Source organism: Equus asinus, chromosome 17 (assembly GCF_041296235.1).
Source record: "Equus asinus isolate D_3611 breed Donkey chromosome 17, EquAss-T2T_v2, whole genome shotgun sequence".
Classification (NCBI taxonomy): Eukaryota; Metazoa; Chordata; class Mammalia; order Perissodactyla; family Equidae; genus Equus; species Equus asinus.
Window position 1 is genome coordinate 22,262,969 of NC_091806.1, and position 17,423 is coordinate 22,280,391.

Genomic DNA, 17,423 nt, shown 5'->3' on the forward strand with positions numbered 1-17,423 from the left:
CAACAATCTTCCTCAAGCAAAAAGAGGAAGACTGGCAACTTATGTTAGCTCAGGGCCAATCTTCCTCACCAAAAAACAAAAAGAGAGAGAGAGAGAGACCATCTTAATGAAAGAGTATGGAAGTTCAAATAATAAAGAAAACTAATCACATATGAGACTAAATTGAAATGAACTTCTATTCATGAAAGAATAGCATAAAGGGAGTAAAAAGACAACCTGAAAATGGGAAAAGATATTTTCAAAATATCTAAGTAGAAAATAAAAATTATCTGTAGACTAAAGAACTCCTTCAAATCAAAAAGGAAAAGGTAAAACCACCCAAAAGAAAAAACAAACAAGAGAAACAAACGTAAATTTCACACAAAAAATCTCAAAGGTCCATGAACACATAAAAAGATAACCAAATAGTTTACCAACAGTAGGATGGTTAAGTTCTGGTGCATCCAGAAGTAAAGATGAACTATAACACAAGGGCCATTTATTTCATATAAACCTGAACTCTTCAACCTCAGAGCACACACAAAAACGGACTCCACATAAATTACAGACGTATATGTAAAAACTAAAATGATAAAACATTTTAGAAGAAAACACAGGAAAAAAGTTTTTGCAAATTAACTTTCAAAAATTTGTTAAAGCATTAACCGTAAAAAAAAAAAAAGTGGTACAATGAACTTCACCAGTGTTAAAAAACTTGACTTCATAGAAACTAATAAGAAAATGAAAAGAACCTACATGCTGAGAAAAAATATATTTATAATTTATAATGACATATTCAGAATATATAAATCCCTGCAACTCAATAACAAGGTATATCTATAGAAGATATAACAATGGTCAGTAAGGAAAAGACAAAGGCAGCAGGTTCCCAGTACCTCCCGGCCACACTCCCTGACCACCTCCCACCCTCGCTCCCCCTCGCCCCCACAGAAAGCCCCCTGAGGCCCTAAGACAGGCGGAAGAGGAGGAACAGAGGCACTGTTAGTCAGCCCCTCCCTTCGCACATTAAACCCAGAGAGCTCTACCCTCTCTTCCAGCAGTGCAAGGGGTATGAAGGGTCCCTGAGCACCACAGGCACAACCAAGAATGCACAGAAGGGCATTCACTTCCATCCAAAAACTGCAGACCCTGAGTTTAGAATTTGCCTGAGGCAACCCCCAAGATGGCCAAGTAAGCTAATGGCAACAACAATGTTCACAGGGCCCTAGCACCACACCTCCTCGCACGGGACCCCAGCCCTTGGCGGGCTACTCTGATCCCCACGTCCCCAGAAGCCTGGGCCCCTAGCCAGCAAACATCACAGAAACCACAAAGCTGACTCCAGCCTGAGCTACGCCACCTTCATCTATCCAGCCACAGCCCCACAGCGCAGACGCAGTGAGCCTTCCCTCTGACACCAGCAGCAAGGACGGAAATACTGTCAGTTCTGTTAGTTCTGCAGTCTTATCACCGACTGGAAGTCCCCGCTCTACTGGGGAAGAAGCCCAAAAGTCAGTTCTGAGAACCTGAATGATGTGACCAGAATAGGCACAAAGAGTGTCCACTGACCCCAGGAGGCCTGTGCAGAGAGCTGTTCCGCCCTCCAAAAACTGGGAATTTTAAACCTGAGGCAGTGGACTGGGCCGAAGCTGGGTACCTGAGGGTCACTGTAGATATTAAACCAATTTGCTGTTTCCTGTTTAACTTGAGGGGGTGACTCAGGGGTCTCGAAGATTTGTGAGTTTGTTTTGTAGAAGAAGGAGAATGCACTCAGCAGCCATGGAATTGCGGAAGTCAGATTGTCCAGGGGCTTTCCCACCTTCTCATTTTGGCCAATTCGAATAAAATCTGTCTCCATCTACAAACAGCAATGTCTCAGTGTTTGGCTTGCTGTGCATCGGGCACGCGAACTTGAGATTGAGAGGTGTGGTATCACTTCTGGTTTCCTTTCAATCCTCTTCCTTGGCCTTGTTCTGCCCCAGAGGCTTTCTGTAAGGCCTAATGGGAAGAGTGGGGCCTACTTGATGAGAAACGCAGACCAGCTCAGATGCTTCAGTGGAGGACACAGCAAGCCCCACACCTCCAGCCCAAACTCGCTTCTGTAGCTCCACCTCAAAGAAATCAAACATTTGATCTTGCATGTATTGTGGCATGAATTATAACACACCAACTTGTGTATATGTGAGTGGTTCTCACGTTACTGTTACCATAGTAACAGATCCTGGCCACTAATGGTTCTTCATTCCTGGTCCCTCTCTCCCTACTCCTCTACATCCTTCCTGCTTCTCTGAGGACTTAGCTCTCAGCTCGAAGTCAATCCTGCCCTCAGGCCTAGCAGAGCTCGCCCACCCCACCCACTTCCAGGCTGAACAGCACCAATAAAAACCCAGCAAACAGGAAGTGTTTTCCTTTCCAGTTCAAAACGAGCTCCTCTTCTTTCTGATTCTCACATGGACCAGAAACTGTAAGAAAAGTTTTTCTTTGCCCAATTGCTTACCTCTCCACAGTTCCTCCCACCTGCCATTGGTCCTCCAGGCCCTTTCCAAACTTCCAAACCAACTACAGTGTGAAAGTATTTTATACCCTGTGAACAAAGTATACATAATAGAGATTTCTCCTATGTGCACAATTAACTATCTAAGAGATTAACTCAATGCTAGTTTGAGGTATGAAGAAGAGAAAGGACTTCCTTCTTCAGCAGTGAGCCTTTTTATCACGTATTAGTTTAAAAAAATAAAATGAAGAAAAAACTGTGCAATTTCATTTTGTTTCGAGAGCATATCAGTACTTGCTCCTAAAATGTTTTAACTCTAGCAATATCTTCAACTTTTTTGCCATTTTCAGACTTGGAAGAACAACTAGCTATTGTTATTGCTAATCCTTTAAGAACATAAAACTGGAAAATGTATGAGAAGCAATATTTAAAAATCATCCAAAAATGGTCAATAAGCACCTGAAAAGACTTTAAAACCATGAGCCATTAAAGAAATACAAATTAATATCACAATGAGGTACCACTATATACTCGCTCAGATGGCTAAAACATAAAAGTTGACAATATCAAGTGCTGCCAAAAATGTTGACCAACCAGAACTCTCATACATTGCTGATGGGAATCGACAGTGATACCACCACTTTAAGTAACCATTTAGCAATATTTTACAACAATTCCACTGCTATGTATTTGCCCAAGAGAAATGCAAATATGTCTACTCAAGACTTGCTTACACACATACACGTGGCAATATTATTCATAAAAGCCACAAACTGGAAACAACTCAAAAGTTCACCAATAGGTGCATATTTACACAAGTTTCAAAATATTCATACAATAAAATATTACTCAGCAATAAACAGGAACAAACTACTAACATGCAATAACATGGCTGAATCTCAAAAACAGTTTCCTGAGCAGAAATGTCAAATGCAAAAAAAAAAAAAAGGAATTTTTATGATTCCGTTTATGTGAAGACCTAAAACAGCCAAAAGCGATCTACCGTGATAGAAATCCAATAAGTGGTTATCTGGAAAGGGAGGGTGGGGATACTAAATGGGAAAAGTGATGCAAGAAAATCTTCTGGAGTGTCAAAAATGTTCCATATGCCAAAATTCATCTAATTAAAACAGTTTAAATGGGTGTTTTCATTTTATATTTTCTAAATTACACTATGGTAACATCAACCCGGAAAAGTCAAGATAGCAGCTAGAGGGATGTGGAAGGAAGGGACAGTTCGGATGAGGCACAAAGAAAACTTCTGTAGTAATAAGATGTTCTATTTCACATCTAAGGTGGTACAAAGGGCAGTAATCTTATTACGTATCTCTGAGGTATACATAAGTTCTCATATGCTATGTTTCTCACACACAAAAAAATCTTTCAAAAATGATTCACACACACACAGACCCCAAAAAGAAAAGAAACAGGGAGACTGCAACCTTAGCATGTACAATAGCTTCCCAACTCCCTGACATATGATTCAATGAATAAAAAGACAACTAACTTTGCCCTATTTGGGTTCAGGGTTCCAGTGTCCCCTGGGCACCTGAAGCTTTGGGTTTCCAAGAGATGGTGGCCATGATAGCCTGATGGAGGCGGCATTTCCCTTACAACAGAAAAGCAGGTCAGTGTAAGTACACTGATGGGGACAAACACTCGAAATGTAAGAAAGCCAATGTGTTCAAAGAGACTCTGCTTGCGTGTTCAATTGGGTGTACTGTAATAATTCAACCTCTGCAATCAATTCATACAAGTGCTAAGGCACTCTCATCTTCAAGAATACTTTCAACTAGTGCTCCTCAAACTTTAAGTGCAGAAGAATCACTGATTCTTGTTAAGAAAGTAGTCCAACCATCAGAGTCTTGAAACAACAGGTCTGGGGTGAGGCACAGAATTCTACAGTTTTAGCAAGCACTAGAGGAAATGAAGATAGTCCACAAATCACACTGTAAGAATAAGCTCTGATCTACACCTGTTTGAACAAGGCTAAGGAAACAAGGAAAACGTACGTTTTAAAATATTCAGTGGCTTGAAAGACCAAGACTATAAACAAAGCAGATAAACTGTATTAAAATAGTCAAGGAGGAAAAAAGAGAGAGAAAACTTAGAAAAATTACTTACACAAGTTTGCCAAAATAAACGCAAGAGGTCATTTCATAAATTCAACTTTCACATCATCTACTTACCCACACTGCATAGTGACATTCCAAAACTGGCTTTCAGAGGCCAGATTTGGTCTTTCATAAACAGGCATACCTCGAAGATATTGTGGGTCTGGATCCAGACCACTGCAACAAGCAAATACTGCAATAAAGCAAGTCACACGAACTTTTTGGTTTCCCAGTGAATATCAAAGTTATATTTACAGTATACTGTACTCTATTAAGTGTACAAGAGTATTATGTCTAAAAACACAATGTACACATCTTAAATAAAAAATATTTTATTGCTAAAAATGCTAACCATTATCTGAGCCTTCAATGAGTCATAATATTTTTGCTGGTTGAGGGTCTTGTAAAAAATACAGTATTTGAGGGCCAACCCAGTGGCATAGTGGTTAAGTACGCACACTCTGCTCTGCGGCCCAGGGTTCACGGGTTCGGATCCCAAGCACAGACCTGCACATCGCTCATCAAGCCATGCTGTGGCGGCATCCCACATACAAAACAGAGGAAGACTGGCACAGATGTTAGCTCAGCGACAATCTTCCTCAAGCAAAAAGAGAAGACTGGCAACAGATGTTAGTTCAGGGCCAATCTTCCTCACCAAAAAAAAAAAAGAAAAAAAGAAAAAGAAAAAACCCCCTGCAATATTTGTGAGGTACAATAAGGCAGAGCACAGTAAAATGAGGCATGCCTGTATAACACAAATCAACAATTATTATGAGCTATGTCACCATACTCATCACTTATATTTGCAGGAAAAAGGCAGGCCACTGCTGCAAGTCAGTGCTCATGGTGTCAGGGACTCACTGCTCCAAGGAACTCAACGGTGGGGTCAGAAGCATTTAACTGTTAAGAGATGCAATCACCAACCAACCTGAAGCAGACTGAGCCCCAGCACAAGGGCGAGGCCTATGACCTTTGCCTCATTTTTAATGCTGAAATATCCACTCTAGGAGGAGCTTAGGCCTTACTGCCTTAACCTGCAGTGTATGTGGAAGCATGTTTTCCAACTGAGCCTGCGCAAGCGAATACCCACCTCTCTGTTTTGAATATTCATTCCCACCCAAAATAAAAGGCCCCTGCTTCCCTTTGTTGGGGATGCCATGACTTTGGAAATGATTCTGCGTGGCCTCCTCTTTGCTGCAAACATGCCCTACTTTGTGTGACAACTGCTTCTGGTGGGGGTCTGATTCAACTCGCCAGGAAGGAACCCACTTGGGTTTCAGTAAAAATGGTAGTTCTGTGACATTAGAGAGTAAGTGTGTGTGTAGTGTCAGGGGAAAGACTCTTGTAACCACTCTTACACTAAGCATATCAGGGCAGAAATGAACAATTGTGAAGTGGTCGCTGGGAAAAGAGAGAAAGGACTGCCCATGATAAAAAAGAAATGCAATGCCTGACTTTAGAGGCCCTAGGATGACAGAGAAATGGCTGACAAACCAGCTATTTCCACACCAGGATGCCTAGAGCGAAAATTTTCACAAGAGTCACCAGCACTCAAAGGAAAAAGTATGTGCAAGCATCAGAATTGAAAATACTACAATATCTTTTAGTTCTTTAGAAATAGAACCCTCTTTATAACATACAAGTTTATACAACTAACACGTGTAAATACTTTAGAAATGCCTTAGGTACCAAAGTAAGGAACTGTCCTTTAAAATCAGCAATAAGACAATATCTACTATTACTGCTTCTAGTCAGTATTATTACTTCTTAGACGTCTCATCTAGCACAAGAAAAAAATGAAATTACAAGCATAAAAATTGGAAATAAATAAAACTCTCATGATTTACTCACAGTATAATCTTTTACAGAGAAAATCCAAAATCATCTCTGGAAAAGTGTTAAAATAGAAAAATTTAGCAAGGTGGCTTGATATAAGAGCAACATACAAAAGCCAGTTGCATCTGTACACACGTGTAACCAATAACAAATATTTTAAAACGCTACATATAATTGTTATAAGAAATTAGCAACTATTAGGACAAATGATGTGTTAGAATTCTACAGTTAAAATTAAAACTGAATAACAGAAATGAAGAAAGATCTAAACAAAGGAAAAAGTATACTCTGTTCACAAATAGGAAGACTCAATATTGTAGAGAAGTTAATGATCCCAAATTGGTCTAAGATTCAATGGAATTAATAAAAAACTCCAACAAGAGTTTTTCAGAGAACTTGGTAAGATTATTCTAAAATTTCCAAGGAAGAATGAAGTGCCATGAAACCTTGGAAGAGGAGGAGCCCACTTACTTTTCCAGTAGTAGAGATCATTATGAAGCTACAGCAATGAAGACAGGATGCTATTCACAAAATGGATGATGAAACAAAACTGAGACAACGGGGAAAAAAGAACACTTTACATAAAGCTTCTGTATATGACAGAGATGGCACGTCAGTTCATTGAGGGAGAGCATTAACTTTTCAATAAGCTACGACTAACAACAATAAATCATATACATAAAAATTAAACTGGATCCCTATCTCACACCAAGTACAAAAAATACGTAAAGATGGATAAGGTTTAAGTGTTGCAAACACATCTTTAAACTTCTTAGTAGAAAACAGAGGTGAATATCTTTTAGATATAGAGGTAAAAAACGTTCCTAAAGTTAAAACAACTAAAATTAAAAATATATACCTTCAAGAACTCATATAGAGATGCAGTAAAAAGAAACCAAAGGGAGAATGAACGCAGGATTCAAGATGATTAAAATCTCAAATTAAAAGAGAAGGATGGGATAAGGGGACTATGGTTAGATATAGATTACCTTCAAAGTTGCAGCTTTTGTTTTAACTAGGGGGTTCATGTGTGTTTATTATTAAAAATTGATAAGAAATTTCATAAATAAACATTTTCATGGACAGCTATTATGAACCAATGTTTATAATTCTATTATTATTATTATGCACTTTAGAACCAACTAAAAATGTATACTATTAAAACAAACCCCCAAAAGATCTGACCACCTATGGAGGCAGTAAATATAGAAGTAGCATAGATGATCAAACTGAAAAGTTATCTGAGCATAAAGGACAAAAAGGGAGAGAAAGAAATTATAAAATAAAATTTGAAGCAAGGAAAAGACATGAATGGTATCTAATATTCAAATAATGCAGTTATAGAAGGAAAAAAAAGAATACAGTAGAAGCAATAATTTTACTGAGAAGAACACTAACATTTTCAGATCAAAAATCCTAGGCAGAACTGTTAAAAAGATAAACACACACCACACACACACACACACACACACAGTGAAATTTCTGGATTCCAAAACCAAAGGGGAAATGATACAAGCTTCCACAAAGAGTCAACAATAAAAACAAAGAGTAACATGAAACAGTATTATACTATACAGAAAAACATAGTTAAAATAAAATAATTTTTAAAAACTAACTGCTAATGTGTAACACAATTAAGTAATATTTTTGACACAAGGTGTACCCTAAGAAATTTAAAATGTCATCATTTAGAGAACAGATGAGTGGTTACCAGAGGAGAAGGGGGTGGGAGGAGGGCCGAAGGGGGAAAGGGACACGTACACATGGTGATGGATAAAAACTGGACTGTTGGCAGTGAACACAATGCAGTCTATACAGAAACAGAAACAGAGTGATGTGTACCTGAAATTTACACTATGTTGTAAGCCAATATGACCTCAACAAAAGAATTGCTTTTTTAAGAAGTCATCATTCAGAATCACATTCAATATTATCCCAACAAAATCAGGAATGCTGTAAATAAAAATAAGCTAAAAAGTTTTATCTTACTGAGAGTAGAGGGAAGGAGGGAAAGCTAATTATCAATTTTTGACTCTACCAGAAAAATACGTTTAGATATATTTGTTTAAAATTAAAAGAGCAGAAATGAGAAAGCGATTTCCAAATCATGACAGGCTGTAAAAAAGAAAGGGTAAGGGAGGTGACACAAGGAAAATCTGATCAATCCATGAAAACTGAGCAGGCTGGTTCAGACCCTGGGCACAGACATGGCATCGCTCGTCAGGCCATGCTGAGGCGGTGTCCCACATGCCACAACTAGAAGGACCCATAACTAAAATAGACAACTATGTACTGGGGGGATTTGGGGAGAAAAAGCAGGGGGGAAAAAAAAGAAGACTGGCAACAGTTGTTAGCTCAGGTGCCAATCTTTAAAAAAAAAAAAAACTGAGTAGGGAAAACAAGACTAATAAACGGAAACTCAGATGACAATAAAAAAATTTACCAATTATCACCATATACGTAAATGATGAAATTCTACTAAAACACCAGCAAAGACACACAAGTTTGGATTAGATCCATTAGAAATACAAAGAGAATTTGATGAAATTATATTAAAAGTAGAGATATCACATCCCTCAGAATTTAAGAGATAAAGGAAAAAAACATGAAACATTCAAATCACACTGTGTTCATTTAATATACAAATAAAGAACTCTATAACTTTTTCTTTTAAGATTTTACTTTTATTTTTCCTTTTTCTCCCAAAGTCCCCCAGTACATAGTTGTGTATTTGTAGTTTTGGGTCTTTCTAGTTGTGACATGTGGGATGCCACCCCAGCAAGGCTCGACAAGCAATGCCATGTCCGCACCTAGGATTCAAACTGGCAAAACCCTGGGCTGCTGAAGCAGAGCTCTCGAACTCAACCACTAGGCCACGGGGCTGGCCCCAAACTCTACAACTTTCAAAGAATACCCATCCTTTTCATATGCTCCTTAAAACCTCATGTACATAAGAAAATCTTTTTCTGTGTGTGTGAGGAAGATTGGCCCTGAGCTAACATCTGTGCCGATCTTTCTCTATTTTGTATGTGGGACACTGCCACAGGCTGGCTTGATGAGCAGTGTGCAGGTCCATGCCCAGGATCCAAACCCACGAACCCTGGGCCACCAAAGCAGAGCGCACAAACACCACTACGCCCCCGGCGCTGGCCCCAAGAAAATCTGAATAAATTTCTAAAACTATTATAAATCATGTTCTCTAAACACAGTAGATGGAAACTAAAAGTTAACAATTTTAAAAATGCAACATCTTGGAAAGTAAACCAAAAAAAAATCTTTTAAAGAGTGAACAAAAAATAAATTCAAATTCAAAACAAAACTGATGAAAATCCACAGCCCAAAATGTTTTTCATTAAACATGATTGGAAATTCACTAAACGTTGAATATAAGTATAAAAAGAATAATAACCATCAAAAAGAGTAGAAAGGTGGAATTACTAAAGAAAAATAAAAGTAAATTAGAAGACAAAAGTTATAAATGAAACAAAGAGCTGAATTTTGCAAAGACCAATAAAATAGATCAACTTCTGGCAAACACCACTGAGAAGAGAACAAAACTAACAGGAATGAGAAAGAGATCTATCTATATACCCACAGATTTAAGAGAAAACATCAGATCCATATACATATCTATATGGAGAGAAAGCTAAATGAAATAAAATCCACATCTAAAAAACAATTTTAAAATTGACACTGGAAGAGGTAGAAAACCTAAAAAAAAGATAAAATTTGGAAAGTTCATCTAAAATTTGCTCTAAATAAAAGTCAGCCTGATATAGTCATATTCATCAACCTTTCAAAGTAGCAAGTACTTAGATTGAATGACAAAAAATGCTTAAATATCCCCAATTTTGAATGGTTTAACCCAATCCTACATTAAACAATTCCAAAAACATAGGAAAACACAAAAAGCTTTCTAATAATTTTATGAGTTAATTTTACCTTGTTACCCACTTACACAAAAGCAAACCGTGTAACCAATCTCATTTAAGAATACAGATATTAAATTCCAGATTAAAATTTAGTATATTGAATTTGGAGGCATCACGACTACATGAGATTTTACCAGAATGCAATCCATCATAATGGGGGGCTCGAGAGTCTCACAGCCCTGAGTTAAAGCCCACCCTTCACACACACCAGCAGTGAAATGTTGCTTTAGCTCTTAGCTTCTCTGGTACTGTTTCCTCAATCACAATATGAAGGGAAAAAATAGTGCTCACCTAATAAGGCAGTTAGGAAGATGAAATGAAAAACAGTCTAAAAAACTCTCAGCACAATTCCTTAACATCGTACATAGTCAATATCCCATAAACGTTATCTATTACAATTGTTGCTCTTATTACAATTCCTTAACATAGTACGTAGTAAATATCCCATAAATGCTATCTATTACAATTGTTGTTCTTATTGACACATAAAACACCACATCAGTCATTGCAACAACAACAAAAGAAGACATTTGATAAAGAGTCAACATCTAAATCTGATTTCAAAATATTTTTAAAACTTAGGACTATAGGGAAATTTCCATATCATAATGAAACAATACATACAGACACTAACATCAATCCTAGTAGTATTCTGCAATCTTAGCTAAAGCAATAAAATAGTAAATGAAAAAATAAATCTGAATATTGACAAGGAAGAGGTCAGAATGATAATTATTCACAAATGATATGGACTGTATACACAGAAAAGTAAAGAAAACTCACAGAATATTTATCACATCTGATGAGAATTCATTAAGGCAGCTGCATACAATGTTAGTATACAAATCAAAATGAGGTGAGAAAGGGAAGGAATAGGTGGGAATAAGCAGCTGGCTCCCCATCTCTCTGCCCAAACGAAGGCATATGCTGATAACAAGATAACCAACTATTTAGTACTACCGAATGTCAGTTGTATATAATGTTTACAGCAATTTACAAAATGTTAACTGTCCCTTGAAAGGCTCTACTTTATTTCTATAACTTTAGATGATAACCTCAATTAGAAAATACTCCATTATTTTAACTAAGAAATTTACTCTGAATCCAGTTTGTATTATTTTTCAAGTTTTGTTTTAAACTCTTAATTTGGTTAATCTGTGATTGGTTAATCCTGCCCACCTAACCCCTCCCTCCCCCCCACCCGTAATTAACTGAAAATTGTTGATCCATAAAATTCCTTCTGCTGCCATCCCCTACTATTTTTTTTTAAAGTCCCTGTCTGGAATAAATGCATGCTTAGCTCCACCGAACACGCAGATCTAAAAAAGTTGCTAATGTCTAATCACACTAACTTTAAGGCTTTAAAAGAAGATTCAGAGGCATTTAATGACTTGTCCAAGGTCACAGAAAGGTGATACAGATCCAACCATCTTTTCACTACACTGCCTAAATTCCAACAGTTGTCCGCAGTCTTGAGCTTTCACCGTTTCTCAATAATCTTAAATCTGAGATTCAGTTAGGGAACTAAAATAACTGCTGCACTTCTCATTCTTCTTAGAAAACATTCACACACTGCTTCACTCATCAAATATTTACTGAAACGTACTATGTGCAAGGAACCAGGGTGAAACAAAACAGGCAAAATACCTGCCCTTAGGAACTTTATATTTTATTCAACTCAGAAAGATACATTTAATGTAAATGGTATCCAGCTCACTTCACGCTATAAATTAATTTGGTCCCTGGGACGAAGCCATCTATTGCTGCCCTCAAGAATCCTCTTTGGGACCTGAATCTAGGTATCAAATTTCTGAGATCTAAAGATCCTGCACTTAGGTAAATATTAAGCTCAAAGGCTGAAGACATGTTCAAGACCAAAATTCTGACAGGATTTAACTGCAGCTAATCTCCCCCCAACTCCACCTCACTTGTCTCCTTTAAACCTCAGAAAAGCAGCTCTCTGCAGTTTTATTACATGTCACAACGCCCGGCCACGGCCAAACTTCAGCCATCACGCAAAGAACACATCAGAGGAAAAGACAGCCCCTCTCCTTACAAATATACTGTGACAAGCTACCTTGCAGGTGAAAAGGGATCTATGAAAGTTCTGCGGCACGCTTTTTTTAAATAAAGGATTATTATATTATTTTATGAAAGAGTCATCCTTCTGGAAGGAAAAAAAAAGAATCTTGAAAATATAGGGAAGCGTTCCAATCCCCAGAACACAGCTATTCACATGAAACTAATGTTGTACACATACATACACACACACAAGTATTTTGAGGAGAGCAGAAAATAGGCTCAATTTTGGTTATGCAATATGCACTAGTTACCTCATTTGACTGACAATTCATAAAGTTTCTAAGTGAAAACAGAGTGTTTCACTTTTGTTTCTTCTAAAGTTTGAAGTTTACTTCCTAGTTACTAGCTTAAGTCCACTTCCTAGTTACTAGCTTGGTGGATTTAAATCTACCAACTTATTTGAAGTAGATGGCTTAAAGTATTTATACCCATACAAATATTTTTTAAATAGTTCCAATATGAGTAAAAATATAATACTATGTTAATATGGAAAGCAAACAAATATATTGTTTCTTTTTAAAAAACACATGAATACCTTGATGGAAGTATAAAAATACATGCATTATACTGCTCCAAAAATATTTCCCCCCTCGGGCTGGCCCCATGGGGTAGTGGTTAAGTTCCGGCTCCACTTCCTTCTGTGGCCAGGCGTTTGCAGGTTCCTATGTGGTCGGCGACCTAGCACCGGTGGTCAGGCACACTGTGGTGGCATCTCACATGACAGAGAAAGACTGGCACAGATGTTAGCTCAGCGACAATCTTCCTCAAGCAAAAGAAGGAAGACTGGCAACAGATGTTAGCTCGGGGCCAATCCTCCTCACCAAAAAAATTTCCCCAATACCAGTGAGACGATCTGACACACACACTGAAAACAGCAGCACAATGGTAATACTTTGGATTAACAACTACTGCCTTTGTGTAAGGAGGAGTTCATTAAACTAGGAAATTAAACTTGATGGCCAAGACCACTTTCAGTAATTTGATTCTCGATCCTACAATTTTATGCCTAAACTTCTGAAGCAGGCAGATCTGCATTATCTGATTCTATGTTAAAGAAGTACTCTAGTCAAAACCAATTTAAAAAACTCACAAACTTCTTTCCACTGTTCACATTTAAGAGATGCGAAAAATATGAGCTACTTTTCCCACTTTGAAACAAATTGGCTGTGTGGAATAAATACTCAACACTGAAGACAACTATAAACAAAAATGATACCAAATCTATTAAATATTGCTTAGTATACATATGACCACGAGATCCTGCTTTAAGTATTAACACTTTATCACATACTCAACATCAAAAACTAAAGTTTAAGGTATTCAAAGTAGAATAGAGGGGATTAGCAGATAAACTGTTCTAACTCCCAATATTAAATCCAAAATTATTTCCCTGTAAATAAACTGCAGCCTGCAATAATCTTCTAAATTTAACCAGTAACAGTTAACTAACACACAAGAGCTCCAAAATCAACTTTCCCAAAGTGCCTAAAATAACAATGCACTATCCTTGCTTTCCAAAATTCTTGAGCATCTTCAATTACCTCAAGTACTACCATAAAATTCTAAAAATAATCTCAAAGCAGAAAGTTAGCAGGCTGTGAGTATATACACAGTCCATTTTAGGACAGCAGACCCTATTCGAAAACCAAGCACAGGTAGGAGATAACTATGCCAAAACTACAACAGGGTGGGGCGCTCGTTACTCACCAATAAACCAACACGGCTTCGGGAGCTGCTCACAATAAACTCCAGTTACCCCCGTAACCCCAACACGACTAAAGCAATGTTATCCTTTTGCCCAAAATGCTTTTCACCCAAAAGACAAATAAGTCATAGCCAACTACTCTTCAGGATATGGTGCAAGCCATGATAGTGCACTTGACATCCTGAAAGCAAAATCCAGAACAAAATGAGCATTTCTCATTACTCACTATAAAAGATTTGAAGCTTCAAAAACAGATTTTTTTTTTTTAACTTAGGTGAGTGACCATTCGAATGAGTGGCTGAGTCAAGAGCAAAGGGTAAACGATGGAACAAGGTCAAACTCAGGGGACAAAACATTCCTGGAGTAAACATGGCCAGAAAGGTTTCCCTTCTTAAGGACAGTTTCTATACTCAAGGGGGGGAAAACGGGAAAAAGAAACAGAAAGAGGAAAAGGAACCAACCGAACCCTCTACTTCCACAGAGAGTCACCTGGTAAACGGACCTGCCCCGCCAGGCAGGCAATTCGGTCCTGCTGGAGACCCTTTTGCAAAGAGCAGGCCCAGAAGACTCCCACCTTCAAAACACAAACCGTGCTCAGCAGGGATGACCAGTGGCTATTCTATTTTTTTAAAAAGGAAGGAGGAGCAGGAAGTTTAATTAAGCAGCCAGACAGAGGAGTGTAGGAATGTAAGGGTCGCTCCCAATAAAGACCCGGCACCGTCTGCTCCTGGAAAACAATCGGCCAGAAGGGAGCGGATGGAAGCCCGCTAAGTGCACCCCGATTCCCACACGCAGCCCGCCCTGGGAACGACGCCCCAAAGGCGGCGGGGCGGGGGGCGCGGGGAGGAGGACCTGGCGGCGGGGCCGGGGCCGGGGCCGCCTCACCTTCTGCGCCGCGCTCTGCTGCAGCACGTTCTGCTCCACGGTCATGGCCCCCGCGGCGCCGGCGGCCGGCTTCTCGCGCCTCCGCCGGCCCTGGCTGCCGCGCTCCGCCGAGCTCCAATGCGCGGCGCGGACGGCCGGGCAGGACAGCGCCCCCGCCAGCCAGGCGCGAAGACGATGGCGGCCGGCGTGCGCCGGCGCCGCGGGCGGGCGGCGAGGCGCCGACAGCGAGGGCCACGGCGGCGGCCCCACGACTCCGCGCGGCCCGCCTCAGAGTGGCTCGCTGGCCGCGGCCCGGGCCAGGAGCGGACGGACGGCGGACGCCGGCGGGGAGCGAGCAGGGCGGGCCGCGTCAGGCGCGCGCTCCTTCGCCGGCGGCTCGCGGGCCACTGCGGGGCAGGGAGAGGGGACGCAGGGAGCGGCCGGCCGGAACGGCGCTGTCCTCCTGCCGCCGCGACTCCTCCTCCCTCCCAACCGCCGGCTCGGCCCCCGCCGAGCCGCGCCGAGCCGTGCCGAGCCCCGCCCCGCCCCGCCCCGCCCCGCCGAGCCCCGCCGAGCCCCGCCGAGCCCCGCCGAGCCCGCCCGCCGGCCGCCCTAACCCTACATTGTGACCCGCGGGGCGGGGAGGCGGGGCGGGGCCGACTCGGGGCCCCGCCACCCGCTCGCGGCTCCGCCCCCGCGCCGCGCGGGGCCCGGCGCTCCAGCGGTGGGGCGAGGGCGAGCCCCGCGGGTCCGGCCTCGGACCCCCCCCTGCGGCCGGTTGCGCGACGCCTGCGCTTGACTCCCCGAAGCTCCAACCCGAGGCTGGAGAGCGGCTTCTTCCCCGTGCCCAGGACTTGTGGGATCGCTGGCTTTCCGAACTCCTCCGCGACAAAATGTTTCCCTTCAGGCCCAGTAAGGTCCCCAGACCTCGCTGGGTCCGGAACGCAGGCTCGTCTCTGAGTCCTCTCCCCTCGCTTTTCTAGGAATTTCACAAGCCATCAACTTGCCTGACAGGAAAAGTCAAGTGCGATTTATGCAAAGGGCTGTCCGAAGTTCTTATGCTGAAACGTACTTTTTTCCTTAACTAATTATTACATAAATGAATATTGACATTCTCCGTCTACTTCATTCATTCAAACATGTGCCAGTCACTGGTAGGCTCTGGGGAAATAAGATTTATTTCCCGGAGATTTGATACAAGTGAAATATGGTCTATACAACAGGCAACATTACAAAGTTTCACTGCCTAGATGGTACAGAATTCTAATTCCCAGTTGCCAATTATCAGTTAACCACCCCGCATGGAATATTTGACTCTATATGGAATTATAGAGAAAACCTAACCTTAAGAAACCAATCTCTGGCCTCAAAAATATCTCGAGTTTCACAGCTAGTCCGGGGATAGGAGGTGAGGATGCGGCTGTGGGAGGGGCGGAATAATCAGTGCACATTGTTACAAATACAATATCACATATGCTAATCCAGGTATATTTTTTAATCTGATGACAAGAAAAGCAAGCTAAGAAAATGATCATTGAAATATTGTCTGGCTTTATTTAATCTTCATGGATCATTGTAACTCAAGGCTTTGTAACAAATCTGTGCGCTTTACGGCCGTCTTGGCTGTGTACCCTAGATATCTTCAACCACCTTTTAAGACCTTTTTCATTTGATTTTAACAAATTGCAAATTTTATTTTATCGATACCTTATGCCTTTGCTAGAAGAATTTGTAAAGTTGTGAAATGGTTGGAAACCCAGAATTTTAGGAATAATGCAACACTCGTGATAGAATGCACAAATTTTTATGAGAGCACTGAGACCCAAAGAGGGCGACTTGTCAAAGGGAGCATACCACAGTCCATTTTTTCTCATTTATAGCCCAAAGTTCTTTCCAACATATCGCTTCACGTTTCTCTGTATTTTAGGTTTAAAAAAAAGATCTATCCAGTTCATGACATTTGAATTTAAGAAAGTTAAATATAACGTAAAAATCTAGTAGTGTGGTTTAAAAAAATATTGCCAGATGCTAAAGTTTAGTTTCAAGAATTTGGCAATAAATGTTCCTCTGAGTTAAATTTTTTAGTTCCATGAAAAAAACTACTTCTCAACGCTCACTACATAATCATCAAATAAAGCACTTTATCGTGTAGTCATACTTGCCCACATTGATATACCTTCCCAGCTTGCTTCTAATGATTTTCTACTTATTTTTATTTTTTAATATTAACTGTTCTTTTGTAACACTTCGAGGAGAAAACTTCAAGTTTCCTTGTAGACAATATTTTTTAGAACGTGTACAATTGGAATGAATTGAGGATGGGAATTTAAGATAAAATTGTACATAAGACCCATTGCCAGATATCCTAATTGCCAGACAGCAATGTCAGTTTTGCTGCTCATGAGTCAGTCTTAATA

General features: G+C 40.3%; 1 protein-coding gene across 1 annotated transcript in view; it reads right to left on the bottom strand.

Annotated features, from left to right (window-relative positions):
* Positions 1-15,372, bottom strand: part of LOC123282499 (ubiquitin carboxyl-terminal hydrolase 25-like) — a 91,895-nt gene extending 76,523 nt beyond the window's left edge. Inside the window, exon 1 of the mRNA XM_070487755.1 lies at positions 15,028-15,372. The gene's annotated coding sequence lies outside the window, so the exon portion shown is untranslated. The remainder of the gene's footprint in view (positions 1-15,027) is intronic.
* Between the last annotated feature and the right edge of the window lie 2,051 nt (positions 15,373-17,423).